This window comes from Balaenoptera physalus, assembly GCF_965194825.1.
Source record: "Balaenoptera physalus genome assembly, chromosome: 5".
Lineage (NCBI taxonomy): Eukaryota > Metazoa > Chordata > Mammalia > Artiodactyla > Balaenopteridae > Balaenoptera > Balaenoptera physalus.
The window spans coordinates 48,467,049-48,491,707 of record NC_138884.1 but is presented as its reverse complement, the minus strand read 5'-3'; the positions used below and the strand labels follow the sequence as shown (position 1 = coordinate 48,491,707).

At 40.2% G+C, this 24,659-nt stretch overlaps 1 long non-coding RNA gene across 1 annotated transcript in view; it reads left to right on the top strand.

The window, feature by feature from the left end:
* LOC309661551 overlaps positions 1 to 21,517 on the top strand; it is a 297,158-nt gene extending 275,641 nt beyond the window's left edge. Inside the window, exon 2 of the long non-coding RNA XR_014264070.1 lies at positions 21,173 to 21,517. This is a non-coding gene — a long non-coding RNA (uncharacterized lncRNA). The remainder of the gene's footprint in view (positions 1 to 21,172) is intronic.
* Positions 21,518 to 24,659: the final 3,142 nt, after the last annotated feature.

Genomic DNA, 24,659 nt, shown 5'->3' with positions numbered 1-24,659 from the left:
CCAAAACTGACTCATGAAAAATAGAAAATTTGAACAGACCTATAAAAAGAAATTGAATTATATTAAAAATATTCCCACAAAGAAAAAGTCCAGGCCCAGATGGCTTCACAGATGAATTCATCAAACATATAGAGAATAAATAATACCAATCCTTCACAAACTCTTCCAGAAAATAGAGGGAGAGGGAACACTTTCCAACTCATTCTATGAAGTTGGAATTACTCTAATGAAAGAAGTCAGATACAAAAGACCACATATTGTGTGATTCTATTTGTATGAAAAGCCCAAAAAGGCAGAGACAGAAAGCAGATTATTGGTTGCCTGGGGTTGGGAGTAGGAATGGGGATTAACTACAAACTGGTACTGAGGATCTTTCTGAGATGATCAGAATGTTCTAAATCTGGATTTTGGTGATGGTTGTACAATTATATAAATTTACTAAAAATCACTGAGTTATATACTTAAAGGAAAAATAGAAGAGGAAAAAAGTAGGTATTAGTTAGGTGAAGATATGGAAGGGGGAAGAATGGAGAGCCACAGGGAACAGCGTGTGCAAAGGCTCTGAGGTAAGAAGGTACTATGGTGAGTTTGAGACAGTAAAAGAAATTCAGGATTGATGTGCTTAAAGTACAAGGGAGATTGAAAAAGTAAAGTAGGCCATATCATGGGCCTTATAAATCTACTTTGGAAGAGAGAACTTTATCCCAATAACTGCAAGGATCCTTCAGTGGATGTGTATAGTTAGATTTTGCAGTACGACTTAAAGAAATAACATGATTGTGATAATTATTTACATAAATATGTTAAAAACAATTAACTATAAAAGCTCAAACTCCAGATTTATTGTGATTTTACAACTTTGGAAAGGAAGAGTCACATTTCATTTCATTGTATGTGAATGAGACAGTTCCAAAAAAAAAAAAATGGAATTAAGACTATAAGTTTCAGCTCATATTTTATTGTTATTAAAGAGAAATATAATCTCTGTTGGTTTAAGCCATTGACTGTGGATCCAAAGCATAATTTTCACAAGAAGTAAAGTTAAATTCTTTACTGTACTGAAAAACTGAATTCCCAAATTTCAAAATGGATTAAATATTTTAAAGAATGGACTGATTGAAAATATCTGCTGATTCAACATTGGGGATAATGGCTGATAACTGTGTCAAAAAAAAAGAGTTACCATATACTTCTTTATATTTTATAAATTTTATACCCAGCATGTCGGTAACAAAGAAAGCCAATCAGAGCATGTTTGTCACATGAACACCTGGTTGAATTTGGATATTGCATATGTTTTAACTTTTTGGTTTTTGAAGACTTAACATTCTAAATAGCCTCTATAGATCTTTAAAAAGTTTGCTTTCAATACCTAGTCTTACTTTCATTGTGAATTTTTAAGTGGAAATTTCATTTCAATTTTAAATGAGAAAAGGAAATGGGCAGCATACCCAGAATTAGTATAAGAGAGAGCTCTATACAAAAATATGAATTCTGACATCAAGATATGGAATTTACTGCCCTTCCTCCTCCTCAAACCCTCCCCCCCACCAAAGCATTACTGTCACCTGACTGGTGGTTGTCAGATTTCGCCTAAGTCAACTTTCGTTCTCAATCCCATCTTGGCTTTTCTCTCACCCATGATCCTTTGTCTCTATAGAGTAAAGGCAACCAGGCTGAATAAAAGCAACAGGGTGATTGTGTGATGGGGACCAGTGGTTCCAGACACTGGGTTAAGAGGCCGCCAAATTGATTTCACTTGAGAGCAAATTCAGATCTGAACCCAGTTTTTCAGAGGTGAGAAAGATCTATTGATTTTCGTCACAGTCAGTTTAAAACTGAAATGATCACCATTTTAACCGTGTCGGACTTAACAGATCTATTGGAAATGAGTATCGTTGCCGCTGGAAGCTGTTTTTCTTTTGACTGAATTCTATATTGTACATCTGAGATGGAAAATAAAGTAATAAGACAGTTAAAAGCAGCTGGGAACTTCTGTGGTGGCTGTTATTTAGTCAATGAAGCAGGCCAGGGAGGAAGAACACTTCCTTCACAGAAATGTCTACAATACCTGAGTCCCCCACTGATGGAAAGCAGTCACCTAAGCCATGAGCAGATCTCCTACGAGGCTGAGCTCATTTTGTGAACACCTCGGCGCTTCCAGCTGTTTAGAGTCTGTGAAAAGAAAGAGCCCTCCCGGAGGCTGCAGAAGAGGCATCTCCAAGGACTGTAGGTTTTAGGGTTACTTTGCAGAATTTGAAGTTTGAAGCTTAATATTGAACTTTAAACAACCATGCAGAGTGAATACAGTTGACCCTTAAACAACGTGGGTTTGAACAGCATGAGTCCACTTACATTCAGATTTTTTTCCAATAAACACATATATGTACTGTAAATTTATTTTCTCTTCCTTATGATTTTCATAATAACATTTTCCTTTCTCTAGCTTAATTTATTTTAGTAATACAGTACATAATACATAGGCATACAAAATGTGTCTTAATCGACTGTTTATGTTATAGGTAAGGCTTCCGGTCAACAGTAGGCTATTAATAGTTAAGTTTTAGGGGAGTCCAAAGTTAGACATGGATTTTTGACTGTATGAGGGTCAGTGTCCCAAACACCTGCCTTGTTCAAGGGCCAACTGTACATATATATTAGACTATTTCTGGAAAGTATAAGTAATATGATGTTTTTGAATGAACCTGTTTCATGCATAGAAGTTACAATTCTGTATTAGTCCTTCCTGTTAGGAAATGCCAGAGTGAAAAAGACTTGTTATATCTTCCATTGGTTGATGTTCAAAATTGGCCATTCTTAGCCTAGCTACATGAGAAATCTTTTATAGGTTGTTTCCGAGATTAAGTTTTCATAAAGTTAGTCTTTACTCCTAGAGAAAATGTTTGTCATCTTGGTGTTTTGAAAGTAAACAAATAGAATCAACTTCTTTTCTTAAATTTTGAACTCTATTTCCAATAGTATCCCAATGATAAGCTCTTCTCATAATTTCCTCACACACATTTTATCCAAGTACTGAATCTGTTCTGTCAGTTACAAACAGGTAATTTTTTGTTGCTGTAAGCTCCCCTTTCTACGCAGCCTTTTCTTCTTCTTTTTAAATTATTGTCATTATTATCACCATCATATCTTCATCACTCTCTGTTTTTGAGTCCCTACTTTATAAAAGATATTTGTATATTTTGTGTGTGTATGTGTGTGTGCATATATGTGATACATTAAAATACAGGTAAAATACTGCCACCACTGTGATCACTATATGGGTGACGGTTGCAGTGGTGATGGGCAGAGACGAGGGAAATGAAACCTATCATAGTCCTTTCATCCATCAGACTCGGTTACCTGATTTATTTATATCTCAATCTTCACAACAAAAATATGAATGTGTATTATTATTATTCTCATTTCATCAATGAAGAAATGGAGATTCAAGAGGTTCAGTAACTTGTTTGAGGTGACAGAGCTAGTAAGTGGATTGCCAGCAAGTCTTTTGGAATAGTAAACCTCTGCTCTTGCTCAAAACTGGGCTGTACCCAGGCATTCCTGCAAGGCAGTTTGAGTACGATGATGGTCAGGTCCTGTCATTCAAAGGACGCATCCACCTGGCAGGGTAGCGGTGTTTACAGATCAGCATTGCTTCACATTTCAGGGCTTCATCAAAACAGTGTATTCATCACCAGGTTGTGGTTGAGTGCTCTCATGGAGAAAGTCTACAATTGAATTTTTTCAACCAAAAGTTGTAGTTTGAGCAGTCTGTAAACAGATCTGTTAACTGAAACGGCATAAATTAAGACAGAGCTTAACAGTTAAATTTATCCAGAAGTTACAAAAGCATTCCCAGGAGTAAATTAACGTGCCTTAGAAATGTCCAAGCCCATCCTCAAGTTCTTTATCAATGACTCAAAGGCACTCCTTGATTATTCAAACAGCACACTATATCTTATTCCTTCATGTACTACTTTCAGTTTATGGTTAGATTCTTGTTACTCTGGGTAAGTACAGAGCCTCTTGGAGTAATTTTCCTACATGAATAGAGTGACGAGGGAAAAGTTCAAATTAGATTTTATAGAGAATGATGAGGTGAGGGTTAGGTCGTGTAAAACCAAACATTAAAACCAAGTGGATAGGGACTTCCCTGGTGTTCCAGCGGTTAAGACTCCACACTCCCAGTGCAGGGGACCCGGGTTCGATCCCTGGTCAGGGAACTAGATCCCGCATGCCACAACTAAAGATCCCGCATGCAAAAATCCTGCGTGCCACAACTAAGACCCAGCACAGCCAAATAAGTAAATAAATACATATTTAAAAAATAAATAAAACCAAGTGGATAGCAGACCAGGGTGCCATGGCGTGGTGAAAGATTCCAGGGAAGTTCATCTGGGTCTTCCTTGGATAAAAGTCTGGGTGGAATCCATGAGGCTCTGAATTTCAAGATTGAGTAAAACTATATGAGGTCTTCCAGACTGGGCCAGTGTTCCTTAGCCTGGCCATGCGTTAGTGTCACCTGTGGAATTTTTCACACATCCTGAATCTCACCGCAGCTTTACTGATTTGGGGTTTTGGAATATGTGTGTTTAAAAAGCTGTCCCCCCAAAAAATATTATGCAGAGAATAAGGGAAAGAGAGAAGAAAAAGGAGGAGGCAGGGGAGGAGAAGGAGGAGAATGGAGTACAAATACTAAACTAAAGAGGGTGACATGGTAACAGTGAGTAAACCTAGATAAAGGGCAGCAGTGCTATGCTGGAGCTGGTATGAATGGGCTCGTGATTCCGTGCGTCTCTGCCCACTCTGTGTCTGTAACTTGACATTGGTTGTTGGAAATTGACTGTGGTTAGAGTATTTACACTACAGAAGTCAGAAAATGCAACAAATCAGGGCTTCCTCTCCACTTCAAAGGCCTATTCAGCCCACCATTGGGTATATGGGTACTCTCTGTAAAACTTACACCCTCTCTAAAGCCCAACCAAAACAAAAAGACCCCGCTCTTCTCGTGATGCAACTGCAGGCTGTCTGGTATCCACAATTGGGATTTGGTAAGTACTGCACTTGACAGTAAGCTTCCTGAGGGCAGAGATCATGTCCAGCTATATCTTGACTATATACCCAGCATGTAGCTTCATGCCAGATATATGGTGGACAATAAGTATTTGTTGAATAAATGAAGAGTTTCTCATATTAAGACATTTTACACTATCTTAATTTGGGATGGGTGGCGGAGAAAAAACAATGGAAGAAGATGAAAATACATAGTTAATATTCTGTACAAAACTTCAGTTAGCTCCTGTGGGGAGAAGGTATTTAGCAAATGGAAAGCATAAGGTCCAAAATTAATCCCATTTTAACCTCAGGAAATGCATAGGGGAAGAAAATTCGCATTACTGATTACACACTGCTACCTGACAGATAGAAATGAGATAATAAGTAGATATTGACTTCTGTTGAGGTGAACATCAAGATCTATTGACCTGAGAGGTAAATATTGACCGAGGTGAAGTCAAGGTCAATATTTGCCTCAAAGAACAGGAAATCTTAATGCTCACCAATATATAAAGGTTATATGTGAATTTTTACATACATTTCCCAGGCATAACATCATGAAAGCTATTTCCTCAAGCAATTCACAAAAGTCTGTTTTAAAATTTTAAGTTCTATCAAATGGTAACTTTAAAGAATAAGAATTTCCACTTCCTTCTCTGTTGTTGATATTTGCTGAGCCATTAGTTAAGAGGATTTGATATGGTCTGCTTCTGGTACAGCAAAGGTTAACAACAGTTTAACAGAACTCAAGCCATCCCTTAGGAGGGCACAAAGAGCATCTTACTGAATCATCATGGTTACCAGTGACATTTTCTCACAACTATCTTTGCCAATCATGAGTTAAAATCTTTCTTTCTGTAACAGCACATAGTTAATCATAGTTCTTAGGCTTTAGTTTTGCAAGTGTATTCATCTAGTTATTAGTTCTAATTTATTTCCTGGCTTCAAGGTGGACTCTATCAAAAGATGACGCAGGGCTGGTAAGCCCTGGTCATCGTGGATCTCCAAATGAAGTTATTCTGTTGGCTCCAGTAGTGGGGAAGAAGGGATGAATCTTTGAAGGACTAGAACATTTTAATTGCTCTCCATTCCTGGGCTCCTTGGAGAAGCCCCCATCACTATTGCCAGAGACTTGAAACCATCTGGAAGCTAATGTCCAACAACTTCCAGTTCCCCCAGTAACAGAGTGTTCGGGCCAAGCCAGGAGGGAGCTTCTCTAAAAACTCAATGACCGCTCTTGCCCGCCATGTTACTGTTCTCTACTGCTGCCTCTACTGGTGGAAGTTGTGCTTAATATTGAGAGATTTGAATGGAATCATCCTTACCAAGGCTCCTTTGTTATTCTGCTCTTGTTCCTTCTCAACCTAACTTTCAGACCAAGAAACAAAACTGGAGGTCCCTCCAAGCAAAGAAAATGCCAGTGCATACCAACAACACACGCTTGGTGTCCCAGCTCCCTTTCGGTTCTCTTAAGCTCTTTGAGGGTAAAGACAATACCTCATACCTCTTCACTCCTCCTACAGCACCTAAAGCAGAACTGAGGGGCATAGACTTTCAACAAAGAAGTGCTGAAGGGATCAAGTGAGTGAGCAAATGCAAAGGCCCTCCTCATTGTCTCCTTACTGATTCTCTCCTGCTACCTCAAGGCATTTGCAGAAATGTCAGGAGGACGGGATTAACAGCATCTATAGCCAATGCAAGGATTTAAAAATGCCCACCCTTGTCCCCTCCCTCACTGGCTAGACTCTAATATATGCATTGCCTGATTTTCATACATGCTGATTGCCTAGCGATTTCTTCTACAAGTGCCAAGGAGAAGAGTCACCCCTGGACTAAATGTAAAATCTTTATTCTCACCAATGTCTAAATCATTGTTTTCTCGCGGCCGAGATCCTGTGGCACACATTATTAATAGCTCTGGTCTCTCCACCACTTGACACAGCGCTCCAGCTGTCATTCTGCTGCCTGGCTCGTATGATTCTTGCACTGGTGAAGTGCCAGGCCCGGGCCTAGCCCATCAGTCACTGTCACCCACCACCCAGTGATGAATAGCCCGGCCGCCGCCGTGGCGAGGCCCGGGCTCTGATTCACACACGCCTGACTTTTACCAACTTCAGCACACCAGCTGAGGCCTATCCCAGCTGAGGAAGGCCGCAGTGACCTGGAAATGGCACCGCCTCCGCTCCTCTCCCTTCCCCCCTCCCCTCCCCCCTCAGATTAGTTAAAAATGAAACAAATCCTAATGTGATCATGTCACTAATTATGCATTTAATTCAGTTATAAGGAGCTAATGGCTCCCTCAGTGACAGCTTTTACTGCTAAAAGGCAATTCATTCCTGAAACGGAGAAATCTAATTACACAAAATGCTTCATCCTAATCCTTTCAAAGAATAATCTTATTTGTAGACATTAACATCCCAGATGCTGCTGCTGTTTGTCCATTATGACAGTGTTTGTCCTGAATAATGTATAAATAGCTCTTTCTGGACAGTTGCATGTCACTAAATCAATACAGTTTGCTGCCTTCTGTTACATTAAGTCGGCCTGGGCAGGCTGGAGAAAATTAACCTTTTGTTTTCCTCCCCTCCCCCTTTCTCAAAGGGCGTTCAGAATTAGAAATGAGCAAAGGATCAAAGGGGACTGGGGTGGAATTGAAAGGGGACAGTGGGGAGAGAGGGAGTGAAGAGGGACAGGTATGAACGAAGCTGCAAACAGCAAAGGAAGGAATGTCAGGTGTAGAAATGCCACGAGATGAACCACAAATGACGAGTGAGAGAAAATGGCAAACTTTTAGGAAGACTATTTTGAAATTACTCCAGATGTGGACCCGGACCAAGCATCATATGTGGTGATCCTTGGTCTCAGACTTCTTAATTCTAAATGATGCTTTCTTTGAAATGGTGCTTTGATGCATATAGACAGCTCATGGCGAGTGGGGGTAGGCAACTAATGTTAAGAGAAAATGATAGCTGCATGAATCAGTTGACTGAGACATCCTTGCTCAGACCACCATTTATATGGAAAGCGTTCAGGGCAGTGCATAATAACAACAACTTATACGTGTGTAATTTATGGCTTAACAAAGGATTTACACAGAGATAATTTCATTTGATTTACACAACCTTGAGAGGTAGGCATCAGGGTTCTCATTCCAAAGGTGAGAAAATGGAAGCTAAATGACTTGTCCAAGGTGACGTAACTGCCACTCTGTCTTCCAGCTCTTGGTTCCGAGTGGAGTCTTTCCATCATCCCACAAGTGACCCTCTGCAAACGCCACACCTCTGAGCATTTGGGAAGCTCTCCTAGCAAGGGTGTTTTATATTTCATTTTAGGGCACCCGACAATGCATGTGCATGTACACACGACACCCCTTCCCATACACACATTCCTTTCTATGTAAAACATAGATAGGTGAGTTTTAATATGTAATTATTCAAAGATTGTAATAGTGTGCAAATATAATTTAATTTCTAAATACTATGAGTTCTCTTCTGAAGATTAGATAACAGACTGATGAAATTTTTCTCTGAAGAGCCAGATAGTAAATATTTTACGCTTTAAGTGCCATTGTCTCACAGTCACCACTGCTCAATTCTGCCATCGTAGAACAAAAACAGCCATAGACACTGAGCAGACTGATGGGTGTGGAAGACGTGGCAGGCTGGATTTGGTCTTTGGGCTGTAGTTTGCAGACCCTTGGATTAGAGAATATTAAAATAATTTAACCTGAGTAGTTTTACTTGAGTTGTAAATTTTACCTTTGTTTCCTTCATATGATTACGCTTGCTCCCAGTCACTGCTTTGTTTTTAATATTGTCTCAGAAGAATACAGTTATCTGCCTTCATATAAACTCCATAAAGAGAGAGTCCTGCAAATAGAAGCAAAACTGACAAAGTGGATGAGAATGCTTTATATTCTCCTTGCCTTTGCTTGATTTCTGTTTAGTTCTGTTTAGATTGCTCTTGGGAATATGGGCCAGAATTTGGTTTCATTGCTACACTGTTGGCTGGTTCTTGTTTATGTTCATGTTTTGTTTTAGTGCAGGAGTAGGATGAGGGGCGAGGGACACAGTGCAGCTATTGGGATTAGCTTCCACTGTTTGAAACCTCCCACTCAAAGCTTGTGTTAATGCATTTCAGCAAAGAAAATACATCACTATAAGGCAGACCTGTTTTAAAAAGGGCTTTAGCTCGGTGAACCACTAGAATGCTGTGCTGGGGTGGAGTGTCATCTTTAAGATGGTCTAAGGACAATAGCCTATCGAGGTTTCAGGGTAGAAATGAAAGTCAGGTAAGGAAACAAGTTCAAATCAAAGATATAGATAGACATGTACGCTCGTTGATGTGCTTCTCAAGCTCACACCACACAGTGAATGACATCAGAGCCTTACTACAAACGCAATCTTCATTATCCACAGCCTGCTGCGGAGACCTGCTTAGAGGCCTGCAGCTGGCATGCATTGGTGGATGCGGGGAGCTATTTTGGATAAGCACTTCAATCGGCAGTGGAAAAGCAAGATATTGTCTAAAGTTGATTTTGAGAGCAAAAAATCAAATAAGAGGCCCAGAGAAATGACAGAATAATAAAGCATCGAAGCCTGCCTTTGATGAAATTAAACGGAGCACGCTGGAGGTGCATGGATTGTACAGCATTTGAAGGGTCCTTGTGGAAGAGCTCAGAACATTCTTTGCTTTATCTTTTAGCCTAGCTCTTTATCTTGTGTTATATTCCTTTACTGCTTTGCTGAAGTACGATTTTTCTTGCCTTCTTCCTATTTCCCTAAAAGTATATGTGAAATAGTCTGTTTTGAAAGTAAGCCTACGCATGGCATTATAAGGTTCACTCTTGGGAAAGGATTCAGTGTTGAATTCTTAGATTAGCCTCTTCCTGGGGAAGCTTTGATTTTGTGTATCTTTTGAATGTGAGTTGTCGGGTTTCTTTGGAGTGAACCCTTTAGCATCTCAGAAGTTATTATTAAGTCCTTGGCTTTGTAACTTCTACATTTGTCAGACTTTCAAAAATGGTTAAGGCTCAGTCAAACTGACCATATTAGTAATTCCATTACTACTTGGAATATGAGATTTTAAAAGTAAATAATAATCTATTCTGTAGAAACAGGCAGGGCTTCTCCAACGGAATCTGAATTTACTGTGAAAGGAAGTACTGTAGGATGAGATGCAGAGCAGAAAGTCTTATTTCTGGAAAGTAATTTATTTTGGGGGGGGGTGCCCCTTTAAAGCATCAGGGCCAGCGTCACTGAAGAGGGCTCAGATTAGCTGATCTGGTTGATTGGGCCTTAATCCATCACTGCTTGAACCCCCTCAAATGTGTTATCACCAGGGATTTGTCTGGCTACATATGATTTCACACATCTGTCATCTAAATCACAGATCCAAATGCAAAGTCCAGCACTAGAAAACGTCACAGGCATTTGTGAAAATCCTTGGAGGAACTTGGGACCATAAATCAATGGATGGATTACAGTTCAATAGTACGACCTTCTCATTTATGATGAAAAGATGTTGTCCACGTGGATGCTTAGGTATTATGGTGATGAAACTATAAACAGGTATTTGAGAGTAAATCTCTCTGGTTCTTCCTTAGACCAGTCTCTAAGTACTATCTCCAAGACAAGAACCTTTTAAATTAAGACCAAACTGAAAAAAATAAGCTGTATGAAAGCTTACTGGGGATTAGCTTTGTGAATGGGCCAGACAAGTTTTGTTTTTGTTGTTTTTAGATGGAATAGTAGTAGTAGTAGTAGTAATAGTAGTAGGAACAAATATTTCTCCGGTGTTTGCTGTAACTGTGCACTCTGCTAAGCACTTCTTACGTATTATCTCAGGAAACAGTGTCAGAGAGATGAATCCACGCCCAGTGTGTACAGCTATGCCTTCAATGCAAAGAGCCAGGAATTGAACCTAAGTCTTCCTGACTCCAACTTTGTGCCTCATCACAAGGAAAGGAAAGTCCACATCAGACTTTTCTTGATTTCAGAAGCAAAGTGAGAGGGTCAGAATTTTAAAAATATGTCCCATAAAGTGAGAGGCTCATCAGGTCAAATATTCTATTTGTTGATCTAAGCATTGCAGAAAACATCTGTGGGAAGAGAGTCACTAAGAGTGCTTTCGGCTATGACCAAGCTCTCCCACTTGCCCACTGAGTGTGCCTGGCGCTAACATGCCATAAATACTGATGTAATGGGTTAAAAGCCAGTGGGCCTAGAGTGAGGCCGCATGTCCTTAGAGCCATCTTGGAAGAGATGCCTTGGATGGTAGAGATTTTTACAAATTCCCAAGGAGATCATATTTGATCATCACATTGGAAAGCAAAGCAAAATAAGAAAACAAAACAACACAAAACAAGAACTACCCACTTCATGAGTCTGAAATTGTTGCATTACAGGAATCAGTCTGGCATCACCCTGATGGCAGGGTCTAAAAGTACTGTTCAGCTGTCTTTTGGGAAGAGGGGCCTTTATGAAGGAATTTTTTTTTTTTTAATTTTTATTTATTTATTTATTTATTTATGGCTGTGTTGGGTCTTCGCTTCTGTGCGAGGGCTTTCTCTGGTTGCGGCAAGTAGGGGCCACTCTTCATCGCGGTGCGCGGGCCTCTCACTATTGCGGCCTCTCTGGCTGCGGAGCACAGGCTCCAGACGGGCAGGCTCAGCAATTGTGGCTCACGGGCCCAGTCGCTCCGCGGCATATGGGATCCTCCCAGACCAGGGCTCGAACCCATGTCCTCCGCATTGGCAGGCAGACTCTCAACCACTGCGCCACCAGGGAAGCCCTATGAAGGAATTTTAATGCTTAGTTAATTTCCTTGGGAACAGGAAGATTCATCCCTTCCATACCTCCCATAATTGGGCATTTACCATTTTTTTTTCTGATTGAGACTGAAGTGTGACAGAGTGAGGAAACTTTCACTGTCTGATGTTTTCATAGAAGGAAAATTTTATATACCTTCATTCTTTCATTTCTTGAAAATAACTTTCCATGAGAGTCTATCTATGTAGTCAATGTAAATTTCTTTGAATGTTATTTCTCTTCTCAAATTGAAATACAAACTTATGAAATAATACTTGAAGATGATATTTTTTCCTTTGATTCTGTCATTTAAAGGCTTTTTATTGAATTAAAATAATGAACATTTGTTGAGCCTTTATAATGCTCCTGGAACCATGCTAAGTGTTTTATCTGCATGATCTTACTTTTGTTTCTCACAATAGCTGTGATGTAGCTCTATTATCATCCCATGTTAAAGATGAGGAAACTGAGGCACCAACTGGATAAGTAGCTTGTGCAAGGCTATTTTCCTAATTAGTGGCAGAGCATTTGAACTCAAATCTGGCTGACTTCAAAGCCCTTTCTCTTAGTCACCTTTTTTTGCCTCAAACTGAGAAAATTAATGCCTACAAAAAGTATGAATGTTGAAAGCAGGTGTAGGCCTTGTGGATGTTGTACAGCTGAGAGAAACCTTAGAGATCACTTCTTATCTTTATTTTACTAGTAGATAAATCAAGATAGGAGATTACGGCTATATCAATTGATGTTAAATGCCTGTGTCAATCCGCTCAATTAATCTGGTGATGTTAATTGTTTGGTATCAAACAGAAAAATAATGTTGATTAAACCAACTTTTCACTGTTCAATTGGTTATTCTGACAGAAAATGAACTCAACTTTAAAAAATTATTTTATTGAAGTGTAGTTGATTTACAATGTTGTGTTAATTTCCACTGTACAGCATAGTGATTCAGTTTTATATATATATATATATATATATATATATATTCTTTTAAAATGAACTCAACTTTAGACAAAGCATCAAGATCACAAATACATTGTAAAACTGATGATTCAAACTGTTTTGGATTTCTACTCTATGCAACATGATGCTTATTTACGCTACTGAAAGTGAAAAACAATTCTCTTCACTTTACCCCTTTAATTCAAAGGCTACACAGTGTCAGATAGCTTGACAATTTTGTTGTAAATGAATTGAGTATAGAGACAGCCAAAGTCTGTTTCACAGTTGAGGGCTGCAAGATTTCCTTTGGACCTGGGCAAACGTCTCTATTTTCCCTCTAGTTATCTTTGAAGTAGTCATGCTTGCTCACATAATAAGTTCCCTAACTCTGTATGCTTTTGTCAGCTCAAATGTCTTTGAGTCTCTCGTCATAGAACTAAGAGGTTGAGCAGACTGGAGACGTTCATCTCCTGCGTTGATAGATCAGTCCTAGAATCAGTCCTCCCGTGTTTTACTTCTCTCGGAAAGGCTCTTAGAATCCTACACACTCATGATAAAGTAAAATCAGATCAGCTCCTCCCTTCCTGCATCCCTCCTCTCCCCCAGAACATTATTGTCATTGGGACTGATTTAAGAGACAGGGTACGTGCATCTTGGTGTCCGGATCTTGCGTTGACCTGACAGTGCCCGCATCTATGAAAAGCATTGCTTGATCTAGACACTGAGGCAGTTTGATATAGAGGCTATTGACGGGGAATCAACTTGAAAGCCCCAACACGCCTTTTCCGGAGTCACTTTTCATATTGCAAGTGCAATTCACACGTATTTGCCCTGTGGCACCATCAGGCATTACGAGAGAGCCAGGAAACCTGGAACTCAGACATTATGGGAAAATAAAAGGAAGTTATTTTATGTTGTTCAATAATGTTACATCATTATCTTTGTGATGGGCTAATTCATATACTCTACAGAAGACTATTTATGAATTAATGGCTTGGGATTCCAAATTTAAGTTAAAAAAATATGTAACTTAAGCTGATGGATTCAATTTACAATTCAAATGAGTATTTTGTACATTTGCCCAGAGTCTTTAAGTCAATAGGCTTAAATAAGTAAACAAAAACTTCTCCAATCATTTTAATAACTTTCTCTTGGCTATAATACTCCAAGTCACTATGACCGGAAGTGACATCAGCAACATAGCTCTACTTTCTATTAGCCCAAGGTGTTCTTTGAGCTAAAATGTGCCATCTATATTTATCTTTTTGATGACTTTTTCACCATGTAAAATATTTCCAGGGAAGTTTTTTGTTCAGTTTTCTTTTCTCTTTAATCCTGTTAATTATACTTTTTGCAAATAATATTTTAGGTTGAACTCATTTATTTGCTCTGACAAAATCATTCTTTTCATTTTTACAAAGGACTAAGAAGGTGAATATCAGGAGAAAACACAGGATTAGATTCAGGATAAAGATAGGAGCACCAAATTTTAGTTATCACTGTGTTGAGGGAATTGGGATAGCTCAAGCTGGTCCTTCAACTTAAAAACATCTGGAACTCAAAAGACAATCGTGAAACATCTATTCCAACTATTCCTGCCCAGCCCCTCATGGCAGACTCAAGATCAGGACTCTTGAGACCAGTAACATGTTACATTATCATTTAAAAATTCATATCATAGCTTATAGGATGTTAGAACTGGAAGGGAACATGTATTTCAAACTTCACCTGCTAGAGATAAGTAACCTCTGGTCCGGAAAGGTTAAATTAGTAGCCTGAAGTGTACAGCTTATAACGGAGCTTAGCTTGTGTCTTCTATTTCCATGGATGGCTTGGCCTTGGGATGTTGACCTGTTTATTGGCCTTGGATTTGCCCTTTAAATCTATTCATTCATTCATTCATTCATTCATTCATCTATTCATCCAGCACCTACTATGTACCATGCTATGTGTAAAGCTCTAGGATGCAGAAGAAAACAGGCAAAATCCCTGACTTCATTGAATTGATATTCTAGGGAGAGAGGATAGAAAATAAATAAGTAAATAAATAAATAGAATAATTTTAAGTAGTGATTAGTATTCTGAAGGAAAAGTAAAGTAGGGTAAGATGTTAGAAAGTGCTAGGCTGAAACGAGGCATCATTTTGATAGGATGGTCAGAGAAAGCTTAACAACTTGATCAGAGTTCATTTGAGTAAAGACCTGAAGAAGGCAGGGACAAGAGCTATCCAGGTATTTAGGGGGAAAGTGCTCTAAGCAGAGGGAGCAAGTGCAAAGGCCCTGAGGCAGGGTGTGCTCATCCACCGGTTCTCTAGAACCTCTTTTTGGGCAGACTCTGATTCGGTTTCTGTAGAGCCACCATGCTACCTGCAAGCCAGTGTTTTCCTGGGAGGAGCTGGAGCAGGACCAAATTTTGGAGTCAGATCCAATGTGAGGTTTCCTAAAGCCCTTGATATTTAGTTAGATGATGTTGGGCAGATGGGCCTGATTGTGTGTCAGTAAGAGGGAGAGGAAGAGAAAAAAAATGCCTTTTGGGGTTGGATATCTCTTCTGGCTACCAGTGATAAGAAGTTCACCTGAAAAATCTTTCCACTAAATAATATTAAACTTCAATAGTGTGATAAAGGATCTTTATTTAATTAATTTGTTTTCAATTGATTCCAAAATAGTGCATTAGCTTTTTAAGGGTCCCCTGGGTCCATGAGGCCCAGGGCACATTGATAACTATCTTCTTGCTCCCAACACCCAATGTGTACTTGAGGGGTAGGGACAGGCTTCGTCTAGAGCCAAGCCTCCTCAAACAGGAGAGGAATGCCATCAGGACTTGGGGCTTATCCCATTGGGAAAAAAGAAGGGATTGAGGGGAAAGAGGGAAAAGGTGGATCCCCAGTTAATCCAGGGGACTGAAAATATTCTTCCATCTCGTGACATCTAGAAAAAAATGGAAATTAAAATATTGAGTGACTAGAGTTTAAACAGGGTATCCTAATTTGTAATTCGTACTGAGTGATACTTTTAAAAATATACTTTCGAATTATGCTATGGACTGAATTGTGTCCGTATGTTGAAGCCCTAACACCAGCCGCCCCGCCCACCGCCATTGTGAGTGTATCAGGAGACAGAGTCTTTCGGAGGTAATTTAGGTTAAATGAGGTCATAAGAGTGGGGCCTTAATCTGATAGGACTGTGGCCTTGTAAAAAAGGGAGATCTTTCTCTCCTTCTCTCTTTCTCTGCCATGTGAGGGCACAGAGAGAAGGCAACTGTGCGCAAGTCAGGAAGAGAGCTCTCTCCAGAACACAACCCTGCTGGTACCTTGATTTAGAATTTCCAGCCTCCAGAACTGTAAGGAATAAATTTCTGTTGTTTAAACCACCAAGACTATGGTGTTTTGTTATGGCAGCCCAAGCAGACTAAGGCAAATTCGTATCTGGATGGCTACCCTGTGATACAAATTGATTTTCATGCCAAATGCTAAAGTATTCTAATCTGGATCCCAAGGGACTCTTGGTAACCTGACAATTTAGAGATACCTTTCCAAACTCCATGGCTTTCTGTGTCCTCACATCCACAAAGTAAATCACGTTTGGAGATAGGAACTAAGGACTTGGCTAGGCTTGGCTCTGCCATTTTAGTTTCTCATTAGCTTTACCCACCTCTGTCACTAACCAGCTGAATAAACTCAGGCAAGCCACTTAACCTCTCTGTTTCACAGTTCCCCCATCTTATGAGGACCAGATGCCATCGGGTCTGTGAAAGTACTGAACATTCTGAAGTTTTAAATGAAAGCGAAAACATTCTCGTTCAATAGAAAACCATTCTCTTCATTGCAATTGAAGGGCCGCTGATTTTGAAGCCAGGGCTTCTGAGCTGTTCAGAGGTGGTAACAACCAGCATTTGCATAGTTCATTCAGCCATTCCCACACTTCATCCCACTGATTCTTCAAGATGGAACCTTGACAAGGACACTTCAGAGGCCTTGTGAAGAGAGGCTCCCTCATTCAGCAGAGGTGGTCGGAACATGCTTCTAGTTGCCTTGTCCCTGCACTGTGTGCAAGTCAGAGCCTCCTGTGAGGTCGGGCAGCAAGCCTCGCCAGGCATCCACGGCCTGCCACCCCTCCATCATTGTCAATAAGCGAGATGGAGAGACCTGTACATCATTTCATTTACTATTGCAATGATTACATAGCTCATTGCCTTCCCATTGTTTCAGTGATAGATTTAATTAACTTCCAATTAATCATAGAGGGTGATATTTAATGCTTAGCCCAGCACTGAGCACAGTGTCACAGACCAAAGAATATATTCTGAAGGCTTCAGTAATCAAGAGGTCATGGAAGATAGATGTTCTTCACTGAAGGAGAGGGAAGATAAATCTGTGTGTCCAGACCACTCTGGCTAACTGTTTTAGGATAATTGTTTTGCATTCAGATGATAACTTTCCATAAGGCACAGCCATGCATAGCACAGGAGAGATAGATGGAGGGAGAGAGAGATAATAGGGTTACAATATGGAGAATTCACTTGGCTGTAATTCCCATCTGATGCCAACCAGACTCAGCTCACCAGGGAATTCTGCTTAGATTTGCAGGAGTGCAAGTGCTATAGCGGGTCTAACTTAGGACCTTATGCTGAAGAGACGCTCTATAAATCTTTGTTCAGTGAATGAGAAAGGAGGCCCACAGATCTTGGTTAGGTTGGCTTTTTGCTTTCAATAACCACGAGGGCTTACTGACATTTTGCTCATGATGTGATACCAAGTATTTCTGTCTCTGTTTCTTGAAAAGAGGTAAGACTTGCATGTCGGAGCGATGGAAACCCGATGTCTCTGGGTCTAGCAGTGTGGCGGTCACTCTCGACGCTGTGTCCCCAAAAGGATGTAGATCCCTGAGCTACAGCCCAGGCAACTAAAAGGTTTTTAATGAAATAGATCAGAACCTCTGAGGAAAAGATTCTAGAAGTTTCCTGAACACTCTGTGAGAAACTCTGTTTTGACTCAGAACAAAAACATACTTGAGGAAATCAATCATACATCTTGTATTTACATTTACATTCAGGTAATGGTATGGTAACAAATGATAATACAGATTACAGCCCTTTATTCTTTCTTCACCCATCTATTTGTCTATTCATAATTATGTGCTAAACATTGTTATTCGATAAAATGGTCATTTCTATATTATTTCAAACAATGTCTAGAACATTAAAATCTCAGGATAAAAGGAGTAATTCAAACTGAACTGTAAAGTCACTGTTGACAGGCTTTGACCAGGAGTGATAACAAAATTTTTGGAAAGTATATGGTTATCATTAGATTACTTATTATAAGTAATAAAGCCCTTGTTATAATATAAAAAGTTGTCTGGGTGTGTGTATATTTTCTGGAGAAAGTGTCTATAGCTCTAAATGTGGATTTGTGACATTGAAAGGTTAAGAACCCCAGTGCTCCAGCGTTTCACTCCCAAGAGGTTAATATATCTGTGCCAATTGACATGAAATAAGGAACTATTAACCAATTCCATAGACTTACACAATCCCTGTTCTCAGAAAAGTAAGATGTGGCATTATGTCTGGCATCTACAACTTTATTTAGATAAATTATTTCTGCAGAATAATATTTCAGATTAGGATACACATGACCCAGGCCTTGGAGATGCTATTTGCTTTAAGTCCTAGGAGAGGGCTTCCCTGGAGGTGCAGTGGTTAAGAATCCGCCTGCCGGTGCAGGGGACACGGGTTCGAGCCCTGGGCTGGGAAGATCCTACATGCCGGGAGCAGCTAAGCCCGTGCACCACAACTACTGAGCCTGTGCTCTAGAGCCTGCAAGCCACAACTACTGAGCCCACGTGCCACAACTACCGAGCCTGTGCTCTAGAGCCCATGAGCCACAACTATTGAGCCCATGTGCCACAACTACTGAAGCCTGCTCGCCTAGAGCCCGTGCTTCACAAGAGAAGCCACTGCAATGAGAAACCTGCACACCGCAACGAAGAGTAGCCCCTGCTCGCCGCAACTAGAGAAAAGCCGCGCACAGCAACGAAGACCCAATGCAGCCAAAAATAAATAAATAAAATAAATATGTTAAAAAAAGAGAAAGAAATAAAGCCATTCTTTCTTTCTCCTCCATAAAAAAAAAAAAAAAAAAAAAGTCCTAGGAGAGCTGCATCTGACAAATAGCATACTTAGTGGCTGAATATGCTTGTGATTGTTACTGGAGTGTGTGTGTGTGTGTGTGTATGTGCTGGTATGTGTGCATGCACACCGCAGGACTCAAAGCTCTAGAAATAACTTGACAGAGAGACTGAAGCAAGGGGAGGTCCACCTGGTCCACTTTACTTCACATACCGGGAGTCAAATGCAAAATGAGAGGCACATGCCTTGCTTTATGATGGAGACGCCCCGCTTCACTTTGCAGTGAACAAATTGGAGATGGAACAAGAATGAACTCTTGTATTATCTACCTGCCCTTCCAGTCAAGAGGTTGACATCTGAGCAGGGCCATGAGATTATAGTCATGACCCAGTATAAAAGAATGAGAGACATTTGCCACTCTTGTTTCAATTCTGGTCATAAAAATGCATTAAGTTTGGCGTGAGTTTCTGTTCTTGTTGAAAGTGTCATCATAGGAAAGCAGAATCAGGAGAAGCTCCCAGAGGATTCCCTGGGATAGATCACAACATGTGCCTGGTTTGCTCTCTTACTAGGAACTTGAATGATTTCTCCCATCGATCTTGAGAGGCCACTAGAATATACTTATTTGGACATAAAAATAAAGATTCCCTTTTAGGACAAACTACTTAAGCAAAGAAGCTGTAGGATACGGGCTGTGTGAATATAATCCAACCATTTGAGTAATTCTACCCAAGGGAAATCACAGCAGAAACCTCTGTGTATCATGTAATCTATCAGGGCAAACAGTACAATGTACCAAGCTGGTCTGCTAGCCCTCAGGCTGTTTTCTAGGCACTTCTTTCCTCCCTTAGGAGCCAGCTTCCTGATGCTCCGGGCCTCTTCACACATTTAATGCAGACCTTGGTGCAGATCTTCCCTCTTTATATATCACTTTTCTCAGTTTCTTCTTCCTATCAAAATCATCCAGTTCTCCATCGCATTTCCTTCAGGCCTGTGCATTTTTCAAGTTGCATGCATTCTGATAATTTAATCCCTGTGGAGGTGCATATGTGTGCTAATGGTTTGATATCTCTTAACATATTTGCATTTGGCAGTCTTTTCAGAGAAACCCTGTCTTAGCTCGAAGGAATAAATCTAATGGTAGTAAATCTCAATTTCTTGCAGGGGCTGAGATATTTGGAAGTGGGATGGAGGAAGAATGGAGAAACTAAATCATATTGGTTGTGCAACTGTGTGGTTTATTATACATATATCCGATTTTTAACTGATGATCAAGGAGGAATAATTCTCTCTCAAACTCCCCATTTATATTTATCTCTAAATAAAAATGGGAATTTTCAAGGCTACTCATCCTACAGTCACTTTCATCTGCTCCTGATAACGTGGAGTTGGACTTTGTAATCTTTCCTTAATATTGAGTTAATTCAAAACATGTTTACTGAGTGTTTGCTATGTCCCAGACCTGGTGATTGGTGCTGGGATACAAAGGCACAATCTCTGACTTTAGGTTAGTGTTGGAGATGGACAAGCAAGCAGGCAGTTTCGATACAGGTGATATGCCCTGTGATGCAGTTACTGCAGAGAGGCACCTAAGCTGTGTAAGGAGAGAGGGAAGGGTTCCTGGAGAAGCCATATCTTATTGGAAAGCCAAGGAATGAGAAGGTATGGGGAGAATTGTTTGCTATTTGTTAGGGTTTAGGCTAAGATCGGTAATAGACTTCAAAATACAGTGGCTTACACAGGATAGATACAGATATCTCTCATGAAATCCTAGCGATAAGAGGCTTAGAGTGATGCAGCTATTTTCAGCAAGTGCCTCTTGCCTCTAGGTCCAAGAGAGGTGCCTTTGCTGCATCTGTGTCCCTGCCAGCAGGAGTGTGTCGAGGGTCGGGAGCAAAAGAGAACAGCAAGTTGGCAGACTCTTAGTCATTCTGTATGGGAGGATAGGAATGTCAGAGGCAAGGGTAGAGTGACCATATATGCTCTGCTCAGAAATTTGTATTTTTCCATGGAGAGTGATGGGAAACCTTTGTAGGGTTTCAAGCAGAGTAATGACCCAGTGAGATTTTAATTTTAGAACATTTACTTTGGCTGAGTAGTTCTTTAGTTATCAATAACTTTCAGCATTTCGTACAGCTGAACTTCTACTCTGAAGGAGTAGTGAATATAGAGATGAGCTACAGATTATAATTCAGTAACTTAATAGTTCAGTAACTGAAACTTCATATAAAAAGAAGGATCTCGGGCTTCCCTGGTGGCGCAGTGATTGAGAATCTGCCTGCTAATGCAGGGAACACGGGTTCGAGCCCTGGTCTGGGAAGATCCCACATGCCACGGAGCAGCTGGGCCCATGAGCCACAACTACTGAGCCTGCGCATCTGGAGCCTGTGCCCCGCAACGGGAGGGGCCGCGATAGTGAAAGGCCCGCGCACTGCGATGAAGAGCGGTCCCCGCACCGCGATGAAGAGTGGCCCCCGCTTGCCGCAACTAGAGAAAGCCCTCGCACGAACCGAAGACCCAACACAGCCAAAAATAAATAAATAAATAAATAAAGTAGCTATAAAATTAAAAAAAAAAAAAAAGATGGATCTCTATATGTAAAAACTGGCCTTGGGATAAGGTCAGGTTGTTTCTGGAAATGTGTTTTTGGAAAATGATCAGAATTTTTTGATCATGTGGTCTTTTCTCTCCCACTGACTTCTTTCTCCTTAAAATATATGCTGTAGGGAAAAGTTTAAATAAAACATTTTTCAAGAATTGCAACCTTAAGTGGAGAGCAGAACAGGCAATGCCGTGTAAAACTGGGGATGGTGGTAGATAATACAAGTTCACAGGCCACTCCCTCCCGCTCTGCTTTTACCCTTTCCCAAATATTTGTGGTAATATATTGTGCTTTTTATACATAACTCTAGAATATAGATTTCCTTCTCCATTGTCTGCAGTATTTTCCTCTTTATGGAATAATTCATTTTTAACTATGGTATTTACATTTCACCATGTAGTAAATTTCATCTCTTATTTGAAATCTACTTTTCATAGCACTTAAGTTCCACAAATGGGCTGAGGACAGAGCTAAAGAGGTTACTGTAGGTCAAGACAAGTGGTAAACTTGTTAGCGGCACTAAGTTCCAATAATTAGAACTTGGAGAGAAAGACCCATTTCCTTAGTGGCATGTATCTTGTTTTGTCTGATGTTGGCTAAAAATGAAAGATTGTACTAAAATAAGACACAAAAACTGAAGATTCCTGGGTTATTGGCAATTTTGTGTATTGGGGAATGTGGAGTGTTGGGATTTTACTTGAAGGGGTGAATAGAGGCTCTGCTTTGGAATATTAGACATGATACTAGGATTTCAGGTGTTGAAACTCAAATGTAATTCTATGGATAGTATTTTTCCATAAAATGTCAGCAGTCATCACAGGGATGAGTGCTTGGGGGAAGAAATGGAGACATCACAAAACATTGTCTCTTTCACAGAATTGTATAAGGTAGGGCATTACCTGGTAGAGCAATTTATAATACTTCGTTTTCTAATTACCTATGATATTCATAGAGTTCACAGTGGAAAAATATCTAATGGTATGGAAAGAACATTATGTTTGACATAGATGGGCCAAGAGAAATGCCTTGGCTTTCTAGGAAGAAGGAATATAGATGATGCCATGGTCCGAACAAGTGAATTTATTTCCAGTAGCAACAGAGTGCAATACTGAACTTGAAGTAAAGCACGTTCATTCTAGAAAACGTGTTCCTTCTCTGATAAACTGTTTCTGTCTCTGATCAAGAAACTAGAATAGTACACTGGAGGATCCAGGTCATGCTCCCAGGAGCCCAGGCAATAGCTCAATCGGAAACAGGTAAAAGCTGAGTTGAGAGAGTACTGTCAGTCACTGCTCAGTTAGATTGAATTGACAATGGCTTTTCAGTATGGCTTTGCCTGGCAAACATCTGGAGTTCTAAGAGAAGGAAAAACAAGCCTATGTTCTCAATGTCAAATTCATTTTGGCCACTTGCTTAAGAACCCCTGGAGAATCCCAACAGGAATGAGACCCTGCATTTTAGAAAGATAGACTTCTGCTCAATGTGTCAGCAGTTCTGCATGGCTGCTTCTATCACCAATTTCTCTGATAAAAAACTTTATTTACCAAGTGCTGCACTTCCTTTCTCTTGCTTAACCTGTGGAAAAATTCAGTCGGTTTCCAACTGCTCTTTTTTGACTGAATTTGTCCAAGAAAATACTTTTATACCCTTCAGTGAACAGAAGGAAGACAGCATTTTGGGATGAGAGATGGCAAGAGAGGAAATTCCACAAGTGGAGATTAGATGTGACCATTCCTTGGGCTCACGCCAGTCATTACTATTACCTACACTGCTTCTGGGCTGACTCGTTTGTCCATTTGTGACCCCGACATATAGAAAATGCATTCTTAGGGGAGCATTTATCCCATGGGCTTTTCTACAATCTCAATATCACAACCCTGGAGGCCTCAACTACCTTATCAACAGGAAGTTTGAGCAAGTCTTCCCGACCCCTTCTTCTCTTTCAATACTTCTCTATCCACAAAACCAAGCATTATTTTGACACTCATATTAGTCCAATTAAACTGAAACTCTTGTTTTACTTTTTATTTTTTAAATTAATTAATTAATTAATTTATATTTTTATTTTTGACTGCGTTGGGTCTTAATTGCTGCACGTGGGTTTTCTCTAGCTGTGGCGAGCAGGGGCCACTCTTCGTTGTGGTGTGCGGGCTTCTCGTTGAGGTGGCTTCTCTTGTTGAGGAGCACGGGCTCTAAGTGCATGGGCTTCAGTAGTTGTGGCTCTTGGGCTCTAGAGCGCAGTCTCAGTAGTTTTGGCATGCGGGCTTAGTTGCTCCACGGCCTGTGGGATCTTCCCAGACCAGGGCTCGAACCCGTGTCCCCTGCATTGGCAGGCAGACTCTCAACCACTGTACCACCAGGGAAGTCCTCTTGTTATACTTTTTATGATTTTTTTTCTTCCTGTTTCTAACAGTGTTATCCATGCCTTCCCAGATACTCAGTCAAGTCTTCCTCAGTTGTTGAAGACAAGAGACATTGGACTGGGAGCCAAGATCCTGAGTGCCTTTGACTGAGCTGACCTGACTCCGCCACTAACTAGTGGTGTGATCCTAGGCCAGTCACTTATTTTTCCTGATCTTTGAAACAAAGAAGTTGGACAGGATGTTCTCTAAGGTACCATGTGGCTCTATAGGCTTGACTGAACTGCTAAACACTGCTTGTCTCCAGGTCTAGCCTTTAGCGTCCACACCCACTGTCAGCAGCATTATTTCTGTTGCCCAGTTGCTTCTAGTCGCTAGAAAGATTTCACCAAACTAATTTTGTTCTATTCATTAATTAACAATATAAATACATACATTTAAATTAACAACTCCTCCAAAAACCAGTGAACCATTAATAATACAATTTTATAATCATCATAAAACTGTCTAGGGCATGGAAGATGGTATAATAATTCACACCTAATTGCTTTCAACCTTGGGCCCACAAACACACTAGTTGGAGAAATGAATTCAGATACTGTAATTCATGCCAGGTCATGTTTTATTATTTAAGTCATCCCTGTTACTTAAAAAAAAAACTTTGATGTTCAAATAATCTACAAATTCACAGTGCCACAAACTACAGGGGAATTTAGAGAAAGTTCACATTTGCCTATTTTGTCGGCCCTTCATGCAGAAGAT